Source organism: Gracilinanus agilis, chromosome 3 (genome assembly GCF_016433145.1).
Source record: "Gracilinanus agilis isolate LMUSP501 chromosome 3, AgileGrace, whole genome shotgun sequence".
NCBI classification, from domain to species: Eukaryota; Metazoa; Chordata; class Mammalia; order Didelphimorphia; family Didelphidae; genus Gracilinanus; species Gracilinanus agilis.
In genome coordinates this window covers 9,185,504-9,211,758 of record NC_058132.1, presented here as the reverse complement: position 1 = coordinate 9,211,758, position 26,255 = coordinate 9,185,504, and positions in this window count along the sequence as shown.

Here is a 26,255-nt window from a genome sequence, read left to right as displayed (position 1 = left end):
TTTACTTTATATATACATTGTTATAAATCACAAACATTTTCCCTAACCCAAAACTTTCCTGTAAAATCTCTTAGAGTAGGTAGATGGCTTAGTATAGCAATAGAGTAGGGAAGGGAAATTTGTTATTTTGGTGGGATTAGTTAAAAATAGAGCACAATAACAATTTGGTAAGTAATTTTAATATGATGTTCTTTTAATGTTTATAATTCAGTTTCATTTCTCAGCACTTTCTTTCCTCTAACTTGACTCTTATCTAGATGTTCAGTATTGGTATAGGATTTCTCTGATTTTATGGGGTATTTGCTTTTGGAATGTTGCATGCAACCTTGAAGCACAGGAACAGTGGTTGGAAGGAGCAACAGAGGATTGTGGGACATAAAATTATGGGAAAGGGGGTCTTCATCTATGAACGCTGTGGGAGACAGAGGACTTTTCCTTACCTCTGGTTTCAACATTTGAATACCTGAGGTTTTCCCTTTCTATCCCTTGAGCCTGAAGACCTGGAAGTGTTCCTGTTGTCTGATAAACAACACCAAAGAGGATTTTGAACATCTGCAGTGACTGGAGGGGTCTTTGAACCCAGAAGGCTTGCGGATCCAGCCTGAAGTCTCATTGCCCTGATCTGTGACAAAACTTTTCCTACACTTTTTTGATTTTATCTCTGTCTCTTCTTTATCTTGTTCTTAGTCATTATCTCTTTGACTCAGTCTGTCTTCCTTCCTCCCACCCTACCTCCACCTCCTCCAGGGATTTTAGCCAGAGGGTAAAATATTTTTTCTTAAATTAATCAAAACTGAGCAGACAAGTATCCCCCTGGCAATTCTGCCCATACTCTTGGTTCCAGAGACTCAGCAGTGCTCTCTAGTGTCCATGTCTCCTCCATCACTGGTGGAGGGAAGTCTCAGGAAATCATCACTTCACTCTCCACTCTCAAGACATTTCTGCCACCCAACCTTCCCAGCCCTGTTCTGATTTTGGCTTCCTTTACCAACCCAGTCCTTTTTCTTCTCCAGGTCAGCCAACAACAACTAAGAGCAAACAACTCTGTTCCTGGCCTTCAGTGCTGGATGTCAGTCTGTGCCCTGAGGCCCCTCTCTCCAGACCAGGAACTTTTCCAACCCAAAGACCACACAATGGCCACTATTCTCCTTTGAAAGTTCAGCTGCTGGAGCCCAGGGAATGTCTTTATTTTGATATTGATGTTCCCTAGACTATTTGTATTTTCCTTAGCCCTGTCCTGGGCACAAGGAAGAATTTCCTAAATGATTTCTATGCAGGAAAGGTCCAACCCCATTACCCATCCTCTACCATTTAACTCTTCATTCCCACCCCTCTCAGCCCTCCTACCCCAACCTCCTAGGTTTGGATTCTCAGAAACAGTCTCTCCCCTCTGATGTCCTCTGGAGAGAGAGGGAAGTATACATTTTAAAAATAACATTCAATATCTCCAAAGTATAATATTTATAAAGATTTCTTAATATTTAACTAGAAAGCTAGAGAACACAGGGAATGTCCACCTCTCAATTCATGTGAAAGAGAGTGCAGGGGTGGAGAAACCACAACTATATACTGACAACATAGCAATGCACATATATGAAAGTCAAAAGGAATTGTGGGTAATACAGAAAGGAATTTTGGGCAATGAAGTTCCAGGGGTTCAAGATTTTCCAACTAAACAAAAGGAAGTGACTGGTAGTCCTGAAGGCCAGGCATACACTTCCCTCCTGTTCCCCAAGAGGAGCACTCAGAGAACCTGGGTTCAGATTCCAGCTTTTACATGTGTTTCTCTCTCCTCCACCCTCAGTGTGTTCTTCTGTGAAACAAAAGAGTCAGTACAGGTGACATGTAGCATCCCTTCCAGGTCCAATTCAATGACCCCAGGAGATGGCCAGAGTACACACACACACACACACACACACACACACACACGTCCATTCTCACCCTCATTATATATTTGGGAACCAGCATGGTGCAAGAGGAAGCAAGTTCAATGGGCTTAGATTACTTGGGTTCAAATTCTGTCTTTGTCTCTTATTATTGCCTAAGTTAGAGTTGGCAGGATGGCAGGCAGGATCCCATGAATAGAACAAGCTTGGCTAACTTAATGTTCTTTCACTAACATTTTATGGTTTTATTCATATAAAATGAGGGTCAATCCCTGTTGCTCTAGCAAGAGTAGGTTTGAGACTACAGGGCCTTAATGTGAACCCTTGAAAGTAAAGGGAAATGTGGATGGAATAAAGAAGATTGAAGTGGAATTGCCCCTGAGACACTTGGTGGTTGTGTGACCCTGGAGAAGTCACTGCATTTCTGCTTTACTTTCCCCATCTGTAAAATGGAGCATCAACCTAATAAGGTGCTTGTGATGAATCCCTGAGGGCCATAGAAATGCTGGCTGTGATGGTTTCCATTCCTAGGGAATTCCCAGGGAGAAGAGAGACAGAGAGAAGCTGGGCTCAAGAAGGAGAGTGTGGACAGAGAGCCAAGCTGGACAGGCTGCTCAGGACCAGGAAGGTCCAGATTCCAAGACATGACCAGCCCCCTGGGGTCAGGGGCCTCCCCAGTGACCAGAGAGCCCAGATCTTGCTCAGGCAGTTGGACAGTGAGTTTGAGAAGCTCCTTATTCAGCCCCTCCCTGGAGCACCCCAAAACTCCCCTAACTGGTGAATATCTGATGAGGAGATGGTCCAGCCAAGCCTCAGTCCTTGTCCTCACACAGGGGGACACGAAGGCTCCCTCTCAGGCCTGAAAACACTCCTTGGCCCCTTCATTGTCACCAAATTCGATTAAAGAGGAAGAAGAGCTTTGGGATGGTTAAGGCAAAGGAAGTGCAACAAGCCATAGACAAGACGGAATCTCCGGGCCGGGTCTGACACAGAAATACACAGTAATTGTTCCTAAAATACAGGAATTGGGACTTTCTCACGCCAGGGCCCTGCTATTAGGATCAATACGGCACAAGAACCAGCCATCCTCCCGCCCCTAATTCAGGACAAGGACCAGCCTGTCTGCCTCAGTTTGGTCCTCCCTGAGATGAGGAGGTCGGGCTCAGGGGCTTCTTGGGTCCCTTCTCTCCGGAGATCTGTGCTCTCCTCCGAAATGCTTCCGTGTTTGTTTCTTTCTTTCTTCCTTCCTTCCTTCCTTCCTTCCTTCCTTCCTTCCTTCCTTCCTTCCTTCCTTCCTTCCTTCCTTCCTTCCTTCCTTCCTTTCTTCTCAACCCTTAACTTCTGTGTATTGGCTCCTTGGTGGAAGAGTGGTAAGGATGGGCAATAGGGGTCAAGTGACTTGCCCAGGGTCACATGGCTGGGCAGTGTCTGAGGTCACATTTGAACGTAGGACCTCCAGTCCCTGGGCTCGACTCTCAAGCCACTGAGCTACCCAGCTGCCCCCTTCCGTGTTTCTTTCCATGGCCGCCTCCTATATCACAGGAAGCAGGCCGAGGAGGATCAAAACTAAAACTACCAGAAAGGAAACTAAAAGGACCAGCTGCAGCCAGGGAGACTGGGAAGAACTTGGTGCCTGACCGCCCCCCAACACGAGGGCTCCAAACATAGAGGTCCAGGAAGTAAGACTACATTTCCCAGAATGCCTCTGGCACGACGTCATCCAAACATTGGAACTCCCATTGTGGAAGACTCCATTTCCCAGAATGCCTGGGTGCTGGCTTCAACCAACTCTTGCCACCTCCCCCAGTGCAGTCCCAGGGCATGCTGGGAATCTCTTGAGGGCTGTCTCTGCTCCTGGAGTGCTCACAAGTTTGGATTTTGTCTTTTGTCTTGAGATGGGGGAGGGGAGGGAATCAATGCAAAAGGTGCATTCCGGGCTTCGGTTCTGCTCCCTAATTCCTGGGGAGAGAGTAGACCCGGGTGGACGAATTGCGGGTAACTGAGCCTGGAAGTTAGGGTTGGGGGGGGTGAGGGTGGGGGATGAGGTAAACTCGGTGCACTTGCTACCAGAGAGGCGGGGGAGGTGCGGTGGGGGTGGCGGGAGGACTCTGTGTCTTAAGTCTCCTGTACGTGTGTCTGTCCATCACTTTAAAGGACCATAGGAAAGGGACTAATACAGACGTGCCGGTGTCAGGTGAACGCGGCTCTGTCTGGACCAGGAGCCATGGCTGGGCTTTGCCCTCCCCCAGAGGAGAGAGTGGGTCTCCCCCCCCCCAAAAAAAAAAAAAAACTACCTCTAAACAGAGCCACGAGGCGACTGGGGGAGGAGGAGGGTGCAGTCACAGGATGGGGGTGGGGCTGGCCCGGGCCCTTCTCCAAAGGTCCAAGGGGAGAAGCAACCAACATGAGCCTGGGTGGAGTGGGGGAGATGCCCGTGTTCACACGCTATGGAAGGAGCTCTGACTTCAGGCACAGAACAAAACCCCACCAGATGTCCGGCTCCCTGTCCAGTGTCTCCTGCCCCTCCTCCCCATTACCCAGTAGGACTCTCCCTCAATCCACCCTGTGCACCCAATGCAGTTTCTCAATGAAATGAAGCCAAAGAGAGCAGCAGAGGGGGTGGGGAGGCTTCCTCCTGTCCAGTCTAAGGTCCTTTCCCAGCCTGAGGTCCCCTCCTGTGGGGAGAATCTCCCCTGAGGCCAGGAGGACTCTGGGAGCTCCTGTGAGCCCTCCCCCTCTCTAATTCTCTATAGCACCTTTGAAGGACCACAGTCTGAACCAAGCAGAGATCCTGGAGCCAGAGGAAATGGCTCCCGATGCCCAGAGGACCCCTTCCCAGGTGAGTGAAGACCATCCCCAGCCCTGGTTAAGCTCCCCCCAGCTGGAATCCAGCAGAACTAAGACCTCTGTCTTTCCCAGGCCTCCAGGGGTGCCATTACTGCTTGCTGTCAGTGTGACCTCAAAGATCACCCACAATCCCCAACTGTGTTCTGGGGGTTTTCCAGGGCCTCTGTAGCCCCTGCCAGGATGAGCCAGCCCAGGTTCCAGACAGGCCCAAGTGCAGCCATTTATTCATCCACCCCTGAGTGTGATTCCATCAGATGGGGATGGCCCAGGGACAGTCTTTGCTCCTGACCTTCAGGTCCTGGGGTTTGGACAGCTCAGTCAGGCCTGCCAGGGAGGCTTTGGAAGAAGTTTGGGGTGAGATCAGGTGAGGGCACAGAGAGGAAAAGGCATGTTTTGAGCAGAAGAAAAAGGATGAGAATTCAGGGGAGGACTAAAAGGTCTGCTTTTCCAGTATTATTAAACTATCAGGAACTTAGAGCAACTTAACATACAGGAACATTAGGTCTTTCCTTTTCCTATTCAAATCATTTACCTTGAACCTAACAGGGTTATGTAACCTGTTGTTTTCTCAATATTTTCCATTTTGGTTATCTTATATATTTTTTTAACTTAAAAAATGTATTTAGAATATTTTCCCATGGTTATATGATTCCTATTCACTTCCTCCTCTCTTTCATCCCTTCTCCTGGAGCTGACAAGCACTTCCACTGAGTTGTACATATATTATTCATCAAAACTATTTTCATATTTTTCATATTTGTCATAGAGTAACATTTTTAAAATTAATTAATTACAATTTTTTCCACACATTTACATGAGTCATTTTCTTTCCTTCTCCTCTTTAATTCCCCCTCTCAGAGCCAATAAGCAATTCCACTGAGTTGTACCAATGTTGTCACTTCATACCTATTTCTGTATTATTCATTTTTGCTATAGAGTGATTTTTTAAGACCTAAACTCCAAATCACATACCCATATATACATGTGATAAATGATGTCATGTTTTCCTTTCTCATTTCTACTCCCATAGTTCTTTTTCTGAGAGTAAATAACATTCTTTTACATAAGCCCTTTAGGAGTGTCCTGGCTTGTTTCAGTGCTACTAGAAGCAAAGTCTATCACATTGGATTTTTCCACAGTGTTTTTTTTTTTTCTGTATACAATTTTATTCTGGTTCTGCTCATTTCACTCTGCATCAGTTGATTGAGGTTCTCTCAGGTCATATGGAAAGCCTCTAGATCATCCATCCTTACAGCATAATAGTATTCCATCACCATCATATACCAAAATTTGTTCAGCCATTCCCCAGTGGAGGGACACTCCCTCATTTTCCATTTTTTTGCCACCACAAAAGCATAGCTATAAATATTTTTGTACAAGTATTTTTCATTATTACATTTTTGGGATACAAACCAGTAGTGTTATAGCTGGATCAGAGGGCTTGCGGTCTTTTAAAGCCCTTTGGGCATAATTCCACATTGCCTTACAACTCCACCAATAATGTATTAGTGTCCGAATGTTACCAAATCTCTTCCAACATTTATTATTTTCCTTTACTGTCATATTGGCCAATATGCTAAGTTTGAGACAGTACCACAGAATTGTTTTGATTTGTATTTCTCTCATTAGGAGAAATTTAGAACACTTTTTCAGGTGATGATTGTTTTGATTTCTTTATTTGAAAAGTACTTATTTATGTCCCTTGACCATTTGTCAATTGGGGAATGGCTTGATTTCCTGTACAGTTGACTTCTTTCCTTATATATTTGGGAAATTACACCTTTGTTAGAGAATTTTAATATAAAATTTTCCCCCGTTTGATGCTTTCCTTCTAATTTTGGCTGCATTGTTTTTTTTTGTACAAAACCTTTTTAATTTAATATAATCAAAATGATTCATTTTACATTTTGTAATGTTCTCTATCTTGTTTGGTCTTAAATTTCTTCCTTTCCCATAGATCTATCAGGTATACTATTCTGTGTTCTCCTAATTTCTTTATGATTTCACTCTTTATATTTAAGTCTTTTATCCATTTTGAATTTATCTTTCTGTAGGGTGTGACATGTTGATCTCAACCTAATTTTTCATATACTGTTTTCCATTTTTCCCAGAAGTTTTTGTCAGTGAGTTCTTGTGCCCCAAACTGGTCTCTTTGGGTTTATGAAACACTGATTTATTAAGATCATTTACCCCAATCTATTCCATTGGTCCACTGATCCTTCTTTCTCTTAGTACCATATTGTTTTGATGATCACTACTTCATAGTACAGTTTAAGATCTGATACTGTTAGGCCACCATTCTTCACATTTCATTCATTAGTTTCCTTGATAATCTTGATCTTTTGTCTTCCAAATGAACTTCGTTATAATTTTTTCTAATTCTATAAAAAAGTTTCTTGAAAACTTGAAAAAAGTTTGATAGGTTTGGCACTGAGTAAGTAAATTAATATTGGTAGGAACATCATTTTTATAATATTAACTTGTCCTACCCATGAGCAATTAATGTTTTTCCAATTGTTTAGATCTCATTTTAATTGTGTGAAAAGTATTTTGTAGTTGTTTTCATATAATTCCTGTGTTTGTTTTGGTAAGTAAATTCCCAAATATTTTATACTGTTTAGAGTGATTTTAAATGGAGTTTCTCTTTCTAACCCTTGCTGCTGAGTGTTGTTGGAAATATATAGAAATTTTGATGATTTATGTAACCCTAACCCTGCAACTTTGCTGAAGTTGTTAATATTTCCCCTAGCTTTTTAGTTGATTTTGTAGGATTCTTTAAGCATACCATCATATCATCTGCAGAGTGATGGTTTAGTTTCCTCATTGCCTACCTTAATTTCTTTTTCTTCTCTAATGACTACTACTAGTGTTTCTAGCACAATATTAAATAATAGAGTTGAAAATGGGCATCCTTACTTCACTCCTGATCTTATTGGGAAAGCTTCAAATTTGTCCCCATTGCACATGATACTTGCTGATGGTTTTAAATAAATATTGTTTATTATTTTCAGGAAGGCCCCAGCTATTCCTTTACTTTCTAGTGTTTTCAGTAGGAATAGGTGTATTTTGTCAAAGGCTTTTTCTGCATCTATTGAGATAATCATGGGATTTCTGTTGGTTTGGTTATTGAGATGGTCAGTTATATGGATGGTTTTCCTAATATTAAACCATCCTTGAATTCCTGGTATAAATCCCTTCTGATCATAGTGAATAATCCTTGTGAGGGCTTACTGTAGTCTCTTTGCTAATATTTTATTTAAGGTTTTTGCATCTATGTTCATGAAGGAGATTGGTCTGTAGTGTTCTTTCTCTGTTTCCGGTGTGCCTGGCTTTGGACTCACTATCCTATTTGTGTCATAAAAAGAATTTGGTGAAACTCCTTCTTTGGATATTTTCTCAAATAATTTGTATAGTATTGGGGTTAGTTGTTCGTTAAATGTTTGATAGAATTCACTTGTGAATCCATCTGGCCCTGGGGATTTTTTTCTTAGGGAGTTCCTTAATGTCTAGTTCAATATCTTTTTCTGAGCTGGGATGATTTAAGTAATCTTTTTTCCTCTTTTGTTAATCTAGGCAATTTATATTTTCGTAAATATACACCTATTTCACCTAGATTGTCCTATTTATTACCATGTAGTTGGGCAAAGTAGCTCTTAATAATTACCTGAAACTCCTCTTCATCAGAGGTGAGATCGCCTTTATTCTATTAGCAGAAACACTAATAATGAAATCAAAATCTGCAAGCCAAGAAAAAATAGGTTTATTGAGAGAGGGCTAGTCTTACACTAAAGCCAGACTCTGGTGAAGACCAAGACCAAAGATCCCAATCCTGCGCAGATGGCCTTTTTTTATGCCCAGAAATCTGATGACACAGTGTCAGATGAAAGACAGTTAAAATTAAAATAGAATGAACATAAATCTTCCACATCAGCAGGTCATAATAACCAAGTGCTGAATAAGCTGGGAAGTACAGGAATCCTCACTATGGGTGGTAACTAATATCTGTTATTATGATGGACCTTTCCAAGGCTTCTGCAATAAGAGGGCAGGCTCTGATTATTTGCTGACAATTCCTATCCATTCCAGGAGTCAGGAACCTCCTATAGCTCAGGATGGCAGCTAAGGATAACTGACTTAAGCCATTACACCTGAGAGATGGGCATACTGTACTCCTGACTGACTGTCTTACACCATACGTGCAGCACGGTGTAGGGGGCTTGGTAGGATCCTTTGTGTGACAGGCTTCAGTCAAAGTGCCTGCCAGCCAGATTTCATGCCAGCCTCAGCCATACAGTGGTCCATTGTCAGGAGCACCTCCAGTCAAGAGCAATTTGAGATATGAGCCAGCACCATTGTGATTCTTTGCTTTAATTTATGAGCAGATATTTGGATCACGAGCTTCTGCCACCCTCCACAAGACAGCCTGCCAAATGTTTGGTTTCACAATTTACACAAGGCTGTCTGATTTAGGTCAGTGTTTATGTGACCCTGTGAGCATCTGTATTGCATTACTTTTGCTTTCTTCTTTATTTTTATTTATTATCAGTTTTGGGGGCAAATTTCTTATTTTTTAACCATGGATCCTAAGAAAAAGAGTACCAAGGGCAGTGATGAGAGGAAGAGAAGGAGGATGTCCATGAAATTAAAGCAAGAAATCATTGAAAAACAAGAGCAAGATATGCGTGTTTCTGACTTGGCGAAGGAATACAATCATAGTACATCGATAATTTGTAGGACTTTGAAGCAGAAGGAGTCATTAAAGGCTATATCTTCCAGGCATTCACAATGAGGCTACCCAGAATGCCATGGGCTCCCTGGCCTCACAGGCTGCTGAGGATGGCAAAAGGAGAAGAAAAAGGAAGACAAGAAGTGAGGCCAGAAGGGAGAAAGAGCTCAGTCTCCTTTCAGGGGGATGAGAAGGAAGGCCAAGATGGGGGGTGTCACACAGTGGTTTTTGTGGCGGCTTGTGTAACACATACAACCCAAATAAAGTTTGGTGATTAAAAAAAGAAAGACACACCCTGCAAAAGCTACAACAAATCGTGTGTTGGAGTTGTGAGACAACACTTATTTCACATATTATCCAAACATTCTGAAAAGGAGGAAGAAACAAACTTCCATGGAAAAGTTTTTGTTGAAATGGCCTCTATGGCCTGGTACATGGTCAGTGTTTGTGTATGTACCACGTGCTGCCGAAAACAAAGTATATTCTTTTTTATCCCTGTTCAATTTTCTCCAGATATCTATTAGCTCTAGTTTTTCTGACATTTCATTCACTTCCCATACTTCTTATTCATTTTTTGGTTTAATTTATCTAATTCTCATAGGGGAAGGTTGAGGTCCCCTACTAACATGGTTTTATTATCTGTTTCCTCCTTACGCTCCTTTCATTTGTCCTTTTAAAATCTCGATGGTATACCATTTGATACATATATGTTGAATATTGATATTTCTTTTTTCTTTTCTTTTTTTTTTAATCCTTTAAGGGTTGGGCAATGGGGGTTAAGTGACTTGCCCAAAGTCACACAATTAGGAAGTGTCTGTGGCATGTGAACCCAGAACCTCCCATCTCTATGCCTGCCTCCCAGTCCACTGAGGTACTCAGGTGCCTCCCCTGATGTTTCTTCATTATTTGTTTTATCAAGATGTTATTGCCTGCCTTATCTCTTTTAGTTAAATCTATTTTTACTTTAGCTTTGTCTGAGATCATGATTGCTACCCCTGCTTTCTTTGTCTTAGACATACCTCAATAGATTCTTCTCCAGCCTCCTACCTTTACCTTGAGTGTATCTACCTGCCTCCAGTGTTTCTTGTAGACAGCCTGTGTTGGGATTCTGCCTTTTAATTCATTCTGATCTCTGCTTCCTTTTTATGGGTGAGTTCAGCCCATTCACATTCATTAGTCATGTGAATATCTGTGTATTCCACTCCATTTTGTCTTCCTCCTTTCACTGTTTCCCTCCACTCTAGTGTTTGGATTTTAGTCAGTCTCTCCCATTTCTCCTCCCTTATATTACTCCCCTTCCTAACCCCTTTCTTATTCCCCTTTTACTAGAGGGCCTTTTGAATGCCCCCACAACTTTTCCCTCCCTTGTATCACTCCCCCCCCCCTTTCTTATTACCTTCTACTTCTCTATAGGGCAAGAGACAGTTGTGTCCCCCAATGGGGCTGCCTGTTCTTCCCTCTCTGAACCAGTTCCAGGGAGAGTGAGGTGTGAGTATTACCTGTCTCCAGCCTCTTCCTCCCTTCCATTTGTTCTGGTTCTCTCTCCTCCGACCGTAGATACTTCTTTATGTGATAGATTTTACCCCATTTTACCTCTTTTCCCATTTCTCTTAGTTTTAGCCTCTTTTTTCACCCCTTGTTTTTTATATATTTTTTGACATTATCCTAAATAGCTTCCCCTGCACCCTCTGTGTGGACCTCTAGCTACTAGGACAACGATAACACCTTTTGAGGCTTAAAGATATCCTTCTTCCATTTAGGAATAATTTTCCTTTTCACCTTATTGAAACTCTTACGGTTTTTCTTTCTCATGTGTAAAGGGAAGCCTCTCCCCCAGAAATCACGTGCTGGGGTCCTCCTAGCGGGAGCTTCTGGGAGAAAGGAGGAGCTGGGCACACTGACCCGGAAAGGAGGCAGCCCTGGGGCTAAAGGAGGAGGTTTAACCGGAAGTGTTGTTTTTTTTTTTTTATTCCCTCAGACTCAGGCCTCAGAGGTGACAGGACAGTGGCTGAGAGAGCCCTGAGGGCCCACGTGGCTAGTTTGAGAAGAGACTTCCTTGTCTGTCTGTCCTGTCTTATTCACGTAGATATTAATCACGCCTGCAGAGTCAGGACCCGAGTTTTAGTTTCGCTTGAGCAGAGGCAACCACTAGAAGCTGGAGAAGAATCCTCCCTTTTTATAAGCCTTTTTAGTTCTAGATCAAAGAACAGAGCAGGTCAGTCTCTCCGTTTGTCCCGTTGCTGCTGCCGTTCCTGCCCCTGCTCTGCCCACTGCCCAGCTTGGGGTAAGATTGGCCTCCCGTGGCCCAGACTTGGCTTAGGTGAAGGGGGGGGGGTGTTGTGGAGAGGAGCAGCCTAGAGCTCCGCGCCGGCATCTATGGAGGCAGCCCCGGTCCTGGCTGTGAGGGTCCTGCTGGCTCGTGGCGCCTGCGCACAGCCCAGCTCTGGTCTGAGTGGTGACAGCCGGCCATTGCCGGTGCTGCGAGCTACGGTCTTTTCTTGACTCGTGTTCTCCAGGTTTCCACAGTTGCAGGGCTAGGCTTTGATCCTTCCTTTTTCATAAATAAACTCTTTGAAATTTTATGTTGAATTGTGATATTTTGGTATTTTTATCCAATAAATTTCCCTTTAGTCTGGCCCCAGTCAAAACTCCAGACTTGCTGCGCCTTTCCCCTGAGGTTTATGAAAGTAGGGCGCAGCTTCCCTTTTATTGTTATGATTAATGGGTTAAAGGTAGGACTGGCGAGCCCTGGTGAACTTGGACCCATTTTGAGAGTGAGCTGGGCCAGCCACAGGGCCGGGGAAAGCTTGGACTGACACCTTCCCTGTATGGACAAAGACCTGCTTCTCTCGAGAAGACATAATGAGGGGGTTGTTGAGGTCTCCTAATTCCCTCTACTCAGCAGTTATTTGTGATTCTGAGAATTACTCTGTTCTGGCCCCCAAAACCACACACATTTTGCTTTATATGTTTTTAAATCAAAAATGTACTTTATATATAACAAATAAATATATTTGTAAATAAGGAAGCATGTAAAGACAAACTTGTTTATGAAATGTTATTTACCTTCAATGTCAGGTGAAGATGCTGGCAGAAAAGGTTTTCATTTTGTGCTGCTCTATCGCTTCACATACCTTCCTCTCTACATAGGTAATGCTACATTTAAATGCAAACTTGACCTTGCACATTACTCGTGATATGTAACTATTGCTAAACTTCATTGCTATTTTTTTACTTAATTATCATCATTTTCTTCATTGAACTTTGGCTGTTTTCCATACTTTCCTCCATTTCACTTAGAGGCCATTTCAATAAAAAACCTTTCCATGGAAGTTTGTGTTAAAGGCATTTTCTTAGTCTCCCCCTCTGTCTCCTCAAGAGGCTCCAAAGCAGGTTTCTAAGTAGATCAGACAGGAGTACCAGTGAGCCAGAGCTGAAGATTCCATTACCAGGGAAGCCAGGCCTGAGGAGAGGAAGTAGCTGCCCTTTGGCTTGAAGTTAGAGGGGGAGAGTTGGTCAGTGAGGAGATAAAGGAGGCAGCCGCTGACAGTTGGGGGTCTTTTGCCTCCAGAATCTTGAGAAAGCAGGAGATCTGTCTCTGAGGCAAAGGGCTGCTGACTGTTGGGCTTTTATAGAAAACTGAATGAAGGAGTGAGTAAGCGGTGACTATTATTTTAGGGAGCTACATAGTTAGTGAATAATTTTTAGAGTAGGTTATATAGGCCTGGCATTCCAGGCAGAAGAAATTATCCTCAGAAGACAGATGGTTTAGGGGAAATTTTAGGTAGCATTAAGAATTTTAGGTATATTTATAGGGTATAAGATTAATAATCTCTCTTTTCTTTTTTCTCTCTTATCTGTAATTCTTTCTTAAATCAAACAAAGTTTCTGTTAAACTGCTCTCCTCACTTTGTCAAACTCAATATAACCCTTACATTCATTTCTTCCTCCCTTTCAGAACGTTTCAATGATGTGTGAAATAAATGTCATTGCACAGCTCCAAAGCCAGACTTGTTGCAACTTTTTTCTGGATGTGTCTTTTCAACAAACTTTAATTTTTTACCAAATCCTCAACCTTTCCTTAATTTCACTTGTACTGATTACCTCATCCACCTCTATTAGGCTTCTCCCACCAGGGGAAGCTTGTGATTCAAATATCCACTCAAGAGTTAAAGCAAAAAATTCCAATTGTGATTGCTGATATCTCAAATTTCTCGTGACTTAAGGTGCTCACGTATCAAGACACCACTATATATGTCTAGATAGATAGTGAGAGAGAGATATGAAGAGAAGACAGCAGTGCTAGAGGAATTTTTTCTTTTATATTGTGGAGAGGTTCAACTGATCACATTAAATGACCAGTCAATTAATTAATTTAAAATGAAGAAATTCTGCCTTTTGAGAATTCCAGTCATTGTAGTCAATGTCTTTCTCATGAATGAGTTCAGTCCCCAAACCCAACATAAATCTCACTTCAGACACAAAATGTCTTTGTCAGTATTCCATTGGGCTCTGAATGACTGGTTTCTAGAGCTGCCTCTGACATTCTTCAAGGTGAAGAGTTTGGGATGAATCCCTTGTGTGCCTCAGTTTCTTCAATTTAGTTGATGAGGACTGGATTGGATGAATTCTTTAAACTCAACTCTAAATCTTGTGACTTTTGCTGGTTTAGGGGTCAATAACATTCAAGGATGTGGCTGTGGACTTCACCCAGGAAGAGTGGTGCCTGTTGGACCCTTCTCAGAAAGAGCTGTACAGGGAGGTCATGCTGGAGATTGTGCAAAATATACTCTTTGTGGGTAAGGACCATTTCCTCTGTTAACTCTGAATCTTCCATGCCAAAGGTACAGGATTTTAAGCCTTTGTCAATGATTAGAAAAGCAAAAGTGCTGATGTCAGCTTAGGGTTCTCCTCCTGCCTGCTTTTATTTTAAAAAAAGAAAAAAGTCTTCGAATTCTGTGATGGGAAGCTGGGACATTCTTTTTTTGCTCCTGAAATTGTCTCTTTTCTGTTTTAGGTAGCTTCAAGTGAAAACTTAAAACAATGTTATAGATTTACATTCCTGAAGTTAATTATGAAAGTCATCTAGTCAGCCTTCTAATTAGATCTGAATTTTTTGTGCAAATTCTCTGTTACTACCGAGGGCAGTTTTCTTTACAGATGACCATTGAAGGTGACACTCTACCTGCCAACGCAGCCCCTTCCTATGTGAGATGAGTGGTATTTAGAAAGGAGTTTTTGTTAAGATGTATTAATGGGTGAGGTAGTGCCTAGAAGGCAGAAGAGCAGAAGCCAAAGGGAAAACTACCCTGAGAATCTCAAATGAACCTGAATTGAGTGCTTCAAGAATTCTAGAATCAGGGGGCAGCTGGGTTGCTCAGTGGATTGAGAGCCAGGTCTACAGATGGGAGGTCCTAGATTCAAATCTGGCCGAAGACAAGTGTCTTAGCTGTGTGACCCTGGGAAAGTCACTTAACCCCATTGCCTAGCCCTTAATACTCTTCTGCCTTGGAGTCAATATGAGAAGGTAAGAGTTTAAAAAAAAAAAAGAATTCTAGAATCATAGAATGAACAAGGATTATAGTAAGGTGAGACTCCTGAGGAAAACAACTTGAAATGTAGGCAGAAAGGGTCTATTTATGGAGACAAAGCGGAATTGGATGTAAAACTGGGCAAAGAGGGGTGCAGAAAATCCACTCCCTACATACTGCTCCATATCCCATTACCGTGCAGAAGGCAACTTCAAGACCCTGGACCCTTATTAAGCCTTTATTAGTGCCTCCCATACTCACCCGTTGAAGGTAGGGATACAGAGAGTAAAAGGAAGGGGATGGAGGAGAAACTGTTGGACTTAAATAAGAAAAGCAGGAGTAGCAATTATTATCTCAAAGGTAGAGCAAAATTAGATCTGATTAAAAGAGATAAGTTTGATAATTGCATCTTGATAAAAAAAGGTAGTCTAGATAATGAGACTATATTAGTTCTTAACATATATGTAATAACTGATATAGCCTGCAGATTTTTAAAGTAGAAACTAAAGGAGAAAATTGCTAATAAAATTATACTGGTAGAGGATCTCAACCTTCCTTTTTCAGAACTCTCACTAAAAAATAAACAAGAAAGAAATAAAGGAAGTGTATGAAATTTTAGAAAAGTGACATTTAATAGATATCTGTAGCAAATGGAATGAAATAGAAAAGAAATATATCTTTTTTTCAGGTGCATGTGGAAAATACACAGAAGACCATATACCAGTGTATAAAAACTTCACAATGAAATACAAAAAAGCAGAAGTAATAACTGAAATCTTTTCAGATCATAATGCAATCAATTTATTGTCAATAAGTATTAATGGAAGGAAAATTTTTTTAATTAATTGGAAACTGAATAATCTAATTGGTCAAAAGGGATAGATCAACAAACAAATGATGGAAATGATTATAAGATATAAATTAATATCCAATAACTCCAAGTATTATATTTTATAAAGCTTATTAATAATACTTGAAATAATCTTGAAAATAATCTAAAAGAAATAGAATTTCAAGCCTAATTATGTGGATTCTCCTGTCTGGAATAAAACCTGCTTTCCCAGCCCCGTTCGGGTGTAAAGAGAGCAAGGGGCAGAGCTACACAAAACCTATATCCTCCCTATTTTAGCACATATCGTGAAAAGAAACATGGGAAGCTAGAAAGGCAAATTCTAATTATACAATCACCCCTGTGATTCCATTGGAAAACAAGCATGTACAAATCTTTCAGTTTTACGTGCCTAGTTTCCCTCATAAATCAGTACTCATAACCAACTTATATCTCTAAAGATCTCTAGAGGAAATACCATATTGCAGTTTCTGAGGGGAAATTAAAATAATTTGGAGATGGTAGGGAAATAAAAGAGAAGGAACAATACCAATGATTGCTAGGTGCACTGACAGAAAGCCAATTAGGGGGCAGTCCCCTTTGGCGTGAGAGTGTACATTCAAAATGAATGTATTCAGGGACAGCTTGGTAGCTCAGTGGATTGAGAGTCAGACCTAGAGATGGAAGGTCCTAGGTTCAAATCCGGCCTCAGACACTTCCCAGCTGTGTGACCCTGGGCAAGTCACTTGACCCCCATTGCCCACCTTTACCACTCTTCCACCAAGGAGTCAATACACAGAAGTTAAGGGTTTAAAAAATAAAAATTAAAATAAATGAATGTATTCAGCCCCCAACAGTTCAAATTTAACTACATCCCAAACTTCACTCTGGATCTTTTGGTGCATTGTGTGGTTTCTGCAGGCTTTTTTATGGAGCCTTCCCCAAAGATTTGATTTGGGGAGGTAGCAAGTTTCTTATCCTAAAATTACTCTCAAACAATAAAAATTTTTATAAATCTAAAATTTTATGACAGTATTACAATCCCCCCTTGAGGAGGGTGTTGACAAACACATAGATCACCCAGGGATACATGGCTGAGCTATATGAATCATTTGTCAAGAGAAAATTAAAAACATAAAAAAAAACAAATAAAAGAAAAAAAGTAATTTCTGGATGAAACATAAAATATCAAAGTTTTTATATGCAAAAATTCTAAAGTAAGGAAGAATAAACCTGTAACAGGTCCTTGAATCAGGGTCCAGATAAAGTGATTAATGTCCCACAAGGCTATAGTAAGAATTATGCACTTACTCAATTAGCAGCTCAGGACTACAGGAAATTGCCACACTGTGAAAGACAGAAAAGGCACTAGTTTTTGTAGCAGAAGGGAAATAGCATTCCATGGTCTGATTTTACCTTTGTTCTCAGGGATAGAGGAGCCAAAATGGCAGCCAAACTGAGGTACTTGGTAGAAGTCTGTAGCTGGCATGAGGGAATCCTGTGTCTGACTTTGCAAACAGCTACTTCCTCGAACCCCAAAATGAGTTCACATTCCTTGTCTTGGCATGGAATCTTATCAGTCCCATCAGGTTGGTTGGTCTCCTTGACCTTGTGCTCCTAGGCACTGTGTAGGTTTACTTTGGTCTCCTTGGCGCTATGTAGTGGCTCTTTTGTGATCCTTTCTCCTGGAATAAGACCCAATCATTAATCAAAGTCCTGTAGTATTTAACAATCAATGACAGGTTTCCATAGTCTAAAGCTTTTGAGTATGCATTGACATTAGGGTTAAGGGTCATTTTAATCTTATCCTAGTCCAAAATAAAAAAAACAAAAACCATTAATACTGGTAATCTGTGCTTCAAGTACAAAAAACGAGAGAAAAAAGAACAAATACTCTATTACACATACAAGGAAAAACAGTGATAAAATTTTTTAAAAATCAAAAATATATAGTTCACAATCATTGAAAAAGAGTGTTACCAAGGAGAGGCACAACACAAAGGTTTCTCATCCAAAAATGAGATCCATTTCCTTTTTAACGTACCCATGACCCATAGTGTGAGTGTACATTATTTTTACCAAGTAACAGCTTTATAAAAATAGTAGTACAGCAGCTAATGCACATTCAAAGAACTACTAAAATTCCCCAAATCACAAGAGCCCAGTTGATGACAATAGCAAAAAAAAAAACTCCTGCCATTTGGCTACTTGTCACAAGTTCTCCAGAGCTAGCCAATCTTTCAACCTTGGCAAAGATATTTCTAACAAAGTCTGTTATTGCCATCATTCTAAAATTTGCCAGGGGATCCCAGAAAAACCTCTATATTGCTGATGAAAACCTTTTGGGTCTAAGATGTCACCAAGAATCTAGATCATTCTGGTGGAAGGGTAGAGTTCGCTAAAGAGTTATAAACATAAAAACTATCCAGGAGCCACCAAGTCCCCTAGGAAAATCCTTCCCTCCTCTCAGATGAGATTATAACCCATCATGAGGTAACCAAGCCCCTTTGGGAAACCTCCCTCATCTGTTATAAGACTATAACATCTGTAAAAGGCATTTCTTTATATGTCCCATCCATTGCAATGTGAAGACAAAGACTACAACAATGCAAATCACTTCTGATGTCTTATCCATTATATTTTTATAAATGAGGAGGTGGGGAATACAATAGTGCTATTGCACTTCATTTTAGCTACTAAATGAACCCTTACCTCTTGTTACAAACAACTCAAAGGTAGGCAAATGATCATTCAGAAGTAGTGGTGCTACTAGATATCTGAAAATCACTTCTGAAGACCCTTAAAATCAATTTAGATTTTCAACTCATTAAATTCTCCAAAAGTTGTATGCAAGTTGTAACCACTTTGATGGAGTCCACCCATTATCATCTGTGTGACAATTAACAAAGACAAAAAGTACAAAAGGCTATTACAGCAACTGTGGCCTCAATGGATCTGGTGACAAACCCAGCATCCATAAGGACATATGACCAAGCCACGGAAAAAATTTGCCCAACTAGACTATGAGCTTTTACAATGGTATTATCTCCAGTCCAGGTATAGGATGGTACAAATGAAATCAGTGTAACAGAACATATAGATAATGGTCAAAACACAGTAACTTAAAGTGACATAGTGTAACAGAATAGTATAGATTACATCAATATGTGAACTTAAAAAACAAAATTAAATTTTAAAGCAAACAGTCAGCAAATACGATATATGTGATGGGATACAGGCATGGAATTTAAGAGTATTTTTCTCCAATTCTGATAGTTGCATTACAAAAACTTCACTATTTGGAGGAGAACAAACTGAAACAATTAACATGAATAAGCAAATGAAGTCTGAAAAGGGTGAAAATTCACCTCCAGAGTCTTTAAGGTTCCTTCTCCTCCCAAGTATCATCATCATCCTTCTAATTGATTCCCAAAGTGGGCGCCATAGCCCCCTGGTGGGTGCTGCAGTGATCCAGGGGGGTGGTGATGGCCACACTTTTTTGTATTTCATTCTATTCTGAGTTCAATAAATAGTTTCATATTTTCCAGGGGGCTCTAAGTAATATTTTTTTCTGGAAAGGGGATGATAGGCCAAAAAAGTTTGGGAACCACTGCTCTAGATTCTTTTGGTCACACCTCTGGGATTCCCCATACCTGCACTGAGCACAGTGTGGACGAACCCTATATTGGATGCTTTGCAGTGACTGGGCAGGCCAAAATGGTTAGAGAGATGAATCTCCGCTCTGAATCTTGAGATTACTTAAGCTAACAGCAAGGACAAGTGCACCCAGGAACAGAGGGTAGAAAAGACATCCTAAACTTTGGTAATGCACTGCTTTTTCATACAGTGGGCCATGCTTGCAATTCTACATATTAAATTGGTTGCAAATCAATTAGCTCTGTCCTGTCTGTAGGTAGCACTAGCCTAGTATATACTGACTAGGAGTAAAGTGAAGAGGTTTGGAATCATAACCATCCTTCCCCTTACCCCTAGAAGTAAAGCCAGTGGCCCTATGACACCTCAGTCCCCACCCCCACAGCCAAGAGGATGGAAGCCCCTGTGGGTTAGCTAGAATGGGGTTGGGGTGGATAGCATGTAAGGGAATAATCCACGCTGTGTTCCCCTGCTGAAAAGAGTTTAGAGCGGGTCCAAGATCCACATAGGGAGGGCATTTATACTTTACCAGCCCCACAGAAAGTGGCTCCCAAGGACCCCCAGCCAGTATGCTCAAGAGAAGCTGAACTCTTAATTAATGAATATTTCTCTACACTACAAAACAATGCATACCTTTTGATCCAGTAATACCACTATTAGGTCTGTGCCCCAAAGAAATCAGAAAAAAGAGAAAGGACCTACTTGTAGCAAAATATTTGTAACTGCTATTTTAGTGGTAGCAAATATTTGAAAACTAAAGGGATGTCTATCAGTTGACGAATGGCTGAACAAATTTTCGTATATGAGGGCAATGGAATATTAATGTGCTGTAATAAATGACAAACAGGATGATTTCAGAAAGTGCTGGGATGACTCCTATGAACTGATGCAGAAGGAAATAAGCAGAACCAGTAGAATATTATACACTACAACATTAATGTTAAGGAATGTTCAACTGTGACAGTTTTGGCAACTCTCAACAATCCAGGGATCCAGTACAATTTTGAGGGACTCACAACAAAGAATGGCTACAAAGAAAGAACAGTTATAGTTGGAATCCAGATGAGAGCATACAATGTTTCACTTGGTTATTTGGGTTTTTGTTTTGAGGTTGTGGTTTTATATAATTATTCACTTCTAAAAATAAACAGTATGAAAATAAAATTTAAAAAGAAGTATGAAACTATAACTCACAGCCCCTAATTCTGCCTTGTCCAGCAAGTTTATCCTTATTCCTCCTTCATTCTTCCCTGAAATTCCATAGCAATGGAAGGGAAGGCAATACGCATTTAAAAATACCTGCTCTATGTTCTCTACTGGGTAAAGGAGTTCATAGTTATCATCAATTTCACAAAACGCAGTGAGTTTGATCCTCTTATTGTCCTCACTTATTAGTTGAGGCAATTGAAGTAACAGGTTAAATAACTTACCCATCTCTCTCAGGCTGGATTAAATTTGTTTTTCTGACTCCTAGTTCTGATCTCTTCACTACCAGCTGCCTTTAATTTCTAGATAATGGAGGTTGTGGAATATGAGTATCCTTCTATTACAAGAGATAAATCAAGATGGAATTCTCAGATTGCAAATGCGTTACACGATCTCTGCTCTGTTGTAAATATCTGAACAATGACTACAATAGAAACCATCCTATAAGCCTTGTTTGCATGCCCCCTTTCCCTTAAGAGGACCAAATTTTTAATTTTTCTCTCCCGATCCCTTCATTCTTCCTTATTCCCAGGGCTTTCATTTCCAAGAGCAAATTTTATCTCCTGTTTTCATTGAGGGGAATCACCATGACTGCCAGAGAAAAAAGGCACAAAGATCTCCTGTCCATGGGAGTGAGGTGAAAACAGGTTTATAAGGGCTGTTATCCCAAAAGACTTTTATCTGTTGTAGTGAAGGGAGGGCTAGACTTGGGGTCTGGCAGACCAACCCTGAATTATACTGTTCATTTCCTGAGAGATGCATGATGGACTCAGTATAGAGCAGGAGACAGAATAATATGGTAGACTGTAAAATAAAATGAATATTTAGTATGTCAGCAGTGAATGGCATAATATCTTTGCATCTGTAGAGAAAAGAAGAAAACTTATATTGCCCTTTGAAAATTGCTGCATGACAGTTAAAGAGTGAAGTTTTTTCTCAACTTAGCATACAAAATTTAACAAGAATGACCATGTGGTAGTGCATCCAAAATGATGGGAACGAAATATCTGGAAGGTTACCTGAGATTGACAAAATTATAAGATTAATCAATGAGTGACTTTATTTTTTTCCTTTTTTTGTTTTTATTTTGAATATTTTCCTATATTTTACATGTTTTATGTTCTTTCCCTCTCCCCCAAACCCCAACCTCCCGTAGCCGATGCACAATTCCACTGGGTTTTATATGTATCATTGATTAAGACCTAATTTCATATTATTGATAGTTGGACTAAAGTTATTGTTTGGCGTCTACATCCCCAATTATATCCCCATCAGCCCATGTGTTCAAGCAGTTGTTTTTCTTCTGTGTTTCTACTCCCACAGTTCTTCCTCTGAATGTGGCTAGTTTTCTTTCTCATGAGTCCCTCAGCCTTGCTCTGGATCTTTGCATTGCTGCTAGTAGAGAAGTCCATTATGTTTAATTGTACCACAGTGTTTCAGTCTCTCTATACTATGTTCAACAAGGACATTTTGAAAGGAAAGGCAGAAAGGACAATGGACAAAGATTGTTCAGTATTGTGAACAAAGCATGCTTAGGCACAGGGTTTGAGTTGTAGTCTACTTGCAAGGAAGTTAGGTCATTTCTCCATTCTTTACATATGACATGAGTTATGAAGTCTGATCAGACTCTTGGTCTTTCTTATATCACAGATCCATTGTGAGGTTTCATTGCTATTGTATGTGAAAGTATTTCTAAAATCTTCAATCTTGCAGTTATGACCAAATGGTGTATCCAAAGTCTGGTTCTGCTCATTTAAGTTTGAAAACCCTTTTTGGCCTTGGGAGAGAGAATAAAAATTCAGTTTACTTCCTTCCATTAGAGGAAAGAATTTATAGTCTGTGTGTGTATATGTCCCCTTTTGTTTTGTATTTAAATCATTATTTTTTTCTTCAGAGGCAGAGATTAATTTTGAAGCAAAGGAGATGTCTACAAAGCTGAGCCTTTTTGTGGAGGGATCCGGCCCTCTAAGAGGCATGAATAAGGGTCCCTGTGACTTCTTTTTGAGAGAAATCTGGAGCTCTAATATCACGGTAAATAAAAATCCAAAGAGTGACTGTGAATTTGATCAACTTGCAGAGAAATTCAGCCAATATTCAGTCCTAAATCAGTATATGAAATTGACCTCAGGAAATGACTGTGATCTGGATAGTGAATACAGCAATTGCTTTCCTGAAAAAGAAGAATTTAATCAGTCACATGAGAAGCCTCCTGAAATGCCCATGTATCAAGATAACATAGGGAGAATCATTTATGACTCAAGTTTAGAGCTCACAAGACATCCTAAAAGTAAAGATGTAGAGATGCTTTCTGTAAGCAATAAAGGTGGAAGACCTTTCAGTCAGAACTCTGAGTTTGGTTCATATGAAGTAATCCACTCTGGAGAGAGACCTCATCAATGTAAAGAATGTGGAAAGGCTTTCACACATAGGGGTCCTCTTGTTAGACACCAGAGAATCCACACTGGAGAGAAACCTTATGAATGTACACAGTGTCAAAAGGCTTTCACAGAGAGTGGCTCTCTTGCTAAGCATCAGAGAATCCACACTGGAGAGAAACCTTATGAATGTACACAGTGTGGAAAGGCTTTCACACAGAGGTGTCATCTTGTTATACATCAGAGAATCCACACTGGAGAGAAACCTTATAAATGTAAACAATGTGAAAAGGCTTTCACAGAGGGTAGCTCTCTTGCTAAGCATCAGAGAATTCATACTGGAGAGAAACCTTATGAGTGTGCACAGTGTGGAAAGGCTTTCACAGAGAATAGTTCTCTTGCTGCACATCAGAGAACCCACACTGGAGAAAAACCTTATGAATGTACACAGTGTGGAAAGGCTTTCACACACAGGGCAAGTCTTGTTGTACATCAGAGGATCCACACTGGAGAGAAACCTTCTGAATGTAATAAAATCAGATAGCCTTTCTCTTAATGCTCCACAGTTGCTTCATGTCAGAAAACCCCCACTGGAGAGAAACCTGAGGCTTAGCTTATAGTTTCCACTCTTAGCTTATTTAACATAAGAGAATCCACACTAGAGAAAAACTTTAGGAATATGATAATTGTGGTAAGGGCTTCAGGCAACAGTCATCTCTTATTCCCAAGCAAGAATTCCTTTTGGATAGAAATCTTATTTCTATCATAAATGAAAAAAGACATTGAAATGGAGAGTCCAGAACTTTTTTAGTAGGAGAAAATGTCTTCTGAACAGATCAGTTCCAGATGGATCCCCTGTAAGAAGGCTTTCATCCAGAGATCATCTCTTATTTCATGTCAGAGGATTCATAGCGCAACAAAACCTAATGACTGCTCAAGTTTCTGTGTTTTCCTCAGGAGGAAGGTGATCACTCTCATTTGGAGAAGTGCAAATGATAACAAGTCTGAGGGACCAGTCCACATTAATTAGATTGGTTATTATGACAGAAAAGGAAAGTGACAAAACTTGGAGGAGATGTAAGAAGATTGAAAAAGTAATGAGGACATCCGGGTTAACGTGGCTGTAGAGTAGAACAAGGCACATAACTCTCCTCACCACCAACCCATATAGCATACCTTCAAAGGACAAAAAAAAAAAAAATCCAGATGAAAGAAGGGACCCCACAAAAGGGTGCAGTATGGAAGATATGTGGGATTTAGGCATTTCCACACTATAAGGGGGGGGGGGAATAGCTCTCATCAAAATGTGAGCTGATCAACACTCCCCCACCCCACCCACAGTACCAGAGTCAGAGGCTGCACACCAGAGTTAGAGTGAGCAGGAGGGGGGTGGGGTGGAGAATCTAGTTTCTTGGCAGCTGCCTGGGACCACCAGGAGCTTGCCTCTGAGAGCAGCAAGACTTGAGACCCCAGGAGGCTAGAGAGCTCAGACCTTGGGCAAGTAAGTGGAAATGAGAGAAGCAATGGACAGTGGAAGCAGCTCAGCTCGCTGAGACTCAGGGGAGAACCACAGGTGGAGGAGCAAGCGTGGGCCAATTTCTGGGCTCTGGGCAGCTACTAGGACTACCAGCGGCTTGACCCTGAGAATAGCTAGACTAGAGACCCCAAGAGGCTAGGGAGCTCAGACCTTGGGATCAGGAGTGAAGCTGAGAGGGGCTGCAGACAACAGAGGCCTAGAAGGCAGTGGAAGCCAGGATACTCTCAAAGTAGCCTCAGGCAAAAATTGCTCCTCAGTTCTATACACAGAGTCTGCCTGCCTCACTCAGACTTCTGTCTGAGAAAGAATAATGATGACAAGCAAGGCCCAAGAAATAGCCACCAAAAAGGCCAAGAAAAAAGCTCTAACACTTGATAACTTTTGCACAGAAAAAAACCGAGAAAGCAGAGGAGGACAAACAATTAAAGACATCCAAACCTTCCCAAAAAATGAAAATTGATCACAAGCTCTTGAAGAGTTCAAATCTGAGATCATGAGAAAGATGGAAGAGATCTGGCAAGGAAAGTGGAAAATAGTTCAAAAAGAAAAAGTAATGAATTTTTGGGGTTGTGAGCTAATTCAAATAGTCTGGAGACGGCAATTTTGAACTATGTCCAAAGACCATTAAAAAACAAAAAGGAAAAAAACCTATACATGTTAAAAATACAAAATACTTAAAGGTGCTCTTTTGGGGCTGACAAAAATATTGGAAATTAATAGGAAACTCGTCAATTTGGAAATGGCCAAGCAGTGGTAGCATATGATTTTGCTGGAATCCTATTATTTTATCATTAATGAAGAGGAGGAACTCAGAAAAACTTGGAAAGACTTGAGAACTGATGCAGATATTTTAATATAATCCAAATTATTCATTTTATATTTTGTAATGTTCCCTGTCTCTTGTTTGGTCTTTAATTTCCTTCCTTTCCCACAGATCTGACAGGTACACAGTTTCACATTCCTCTAATTTACTTATAATATCACTCTTCATGTTTAAGTCATATATACCCATTGTGAAATTATCTTGGTATAAGATATGAGCAATTAATCTAAACCTAATTTTTCCCATGCTGTTTTCCAATTTTCCAAGCAGTTTTTGTCAAATAGTGAGTTCTTGTCCTCAAATCTGGAATCTCTGGGTTTGTCAAAATCAAGCTTGCTGAGGTCATTTACCCCTAGTCTATTCCACTGCTCCACCCTTTGTGTGTTAGCCAATACCATATTGTTTTGATGACCAGTTTTTTTAGTACACTTTAAGATCTGGTACTGCTAGGCCCCCATCCTTTACATTTTTTTTATCAGTTCCCTTGATATCCTTGATCTTTTGTTCATCCAGATGAACTTTATTATAATTTTTTCTAATTCTTTAAAAAAGGTTTTTGGTAGTTTGATAGGTATAGTACTGTATAAGGAAATTAAATTGGGTAAGATTGTCATTTTTATTATGTTAACTCCCCATGAAAAATTAATGTTTTTCCAATTTTTTAGACCTAGTTTTATTTGTGTGAAAGGTGTTTTGTTGTTGTGTTCTTATAATTCCTGAGTTTGTCTTGGCAAAAAGATCCTCAAATATTTTATATTGTCTAGAGCAGTGGTTCCCAAACTTTTTTGGTCTACCTCCCCCTTTCCAGAAAAAAATATTACTTAGCACCCTGGAAATTAAT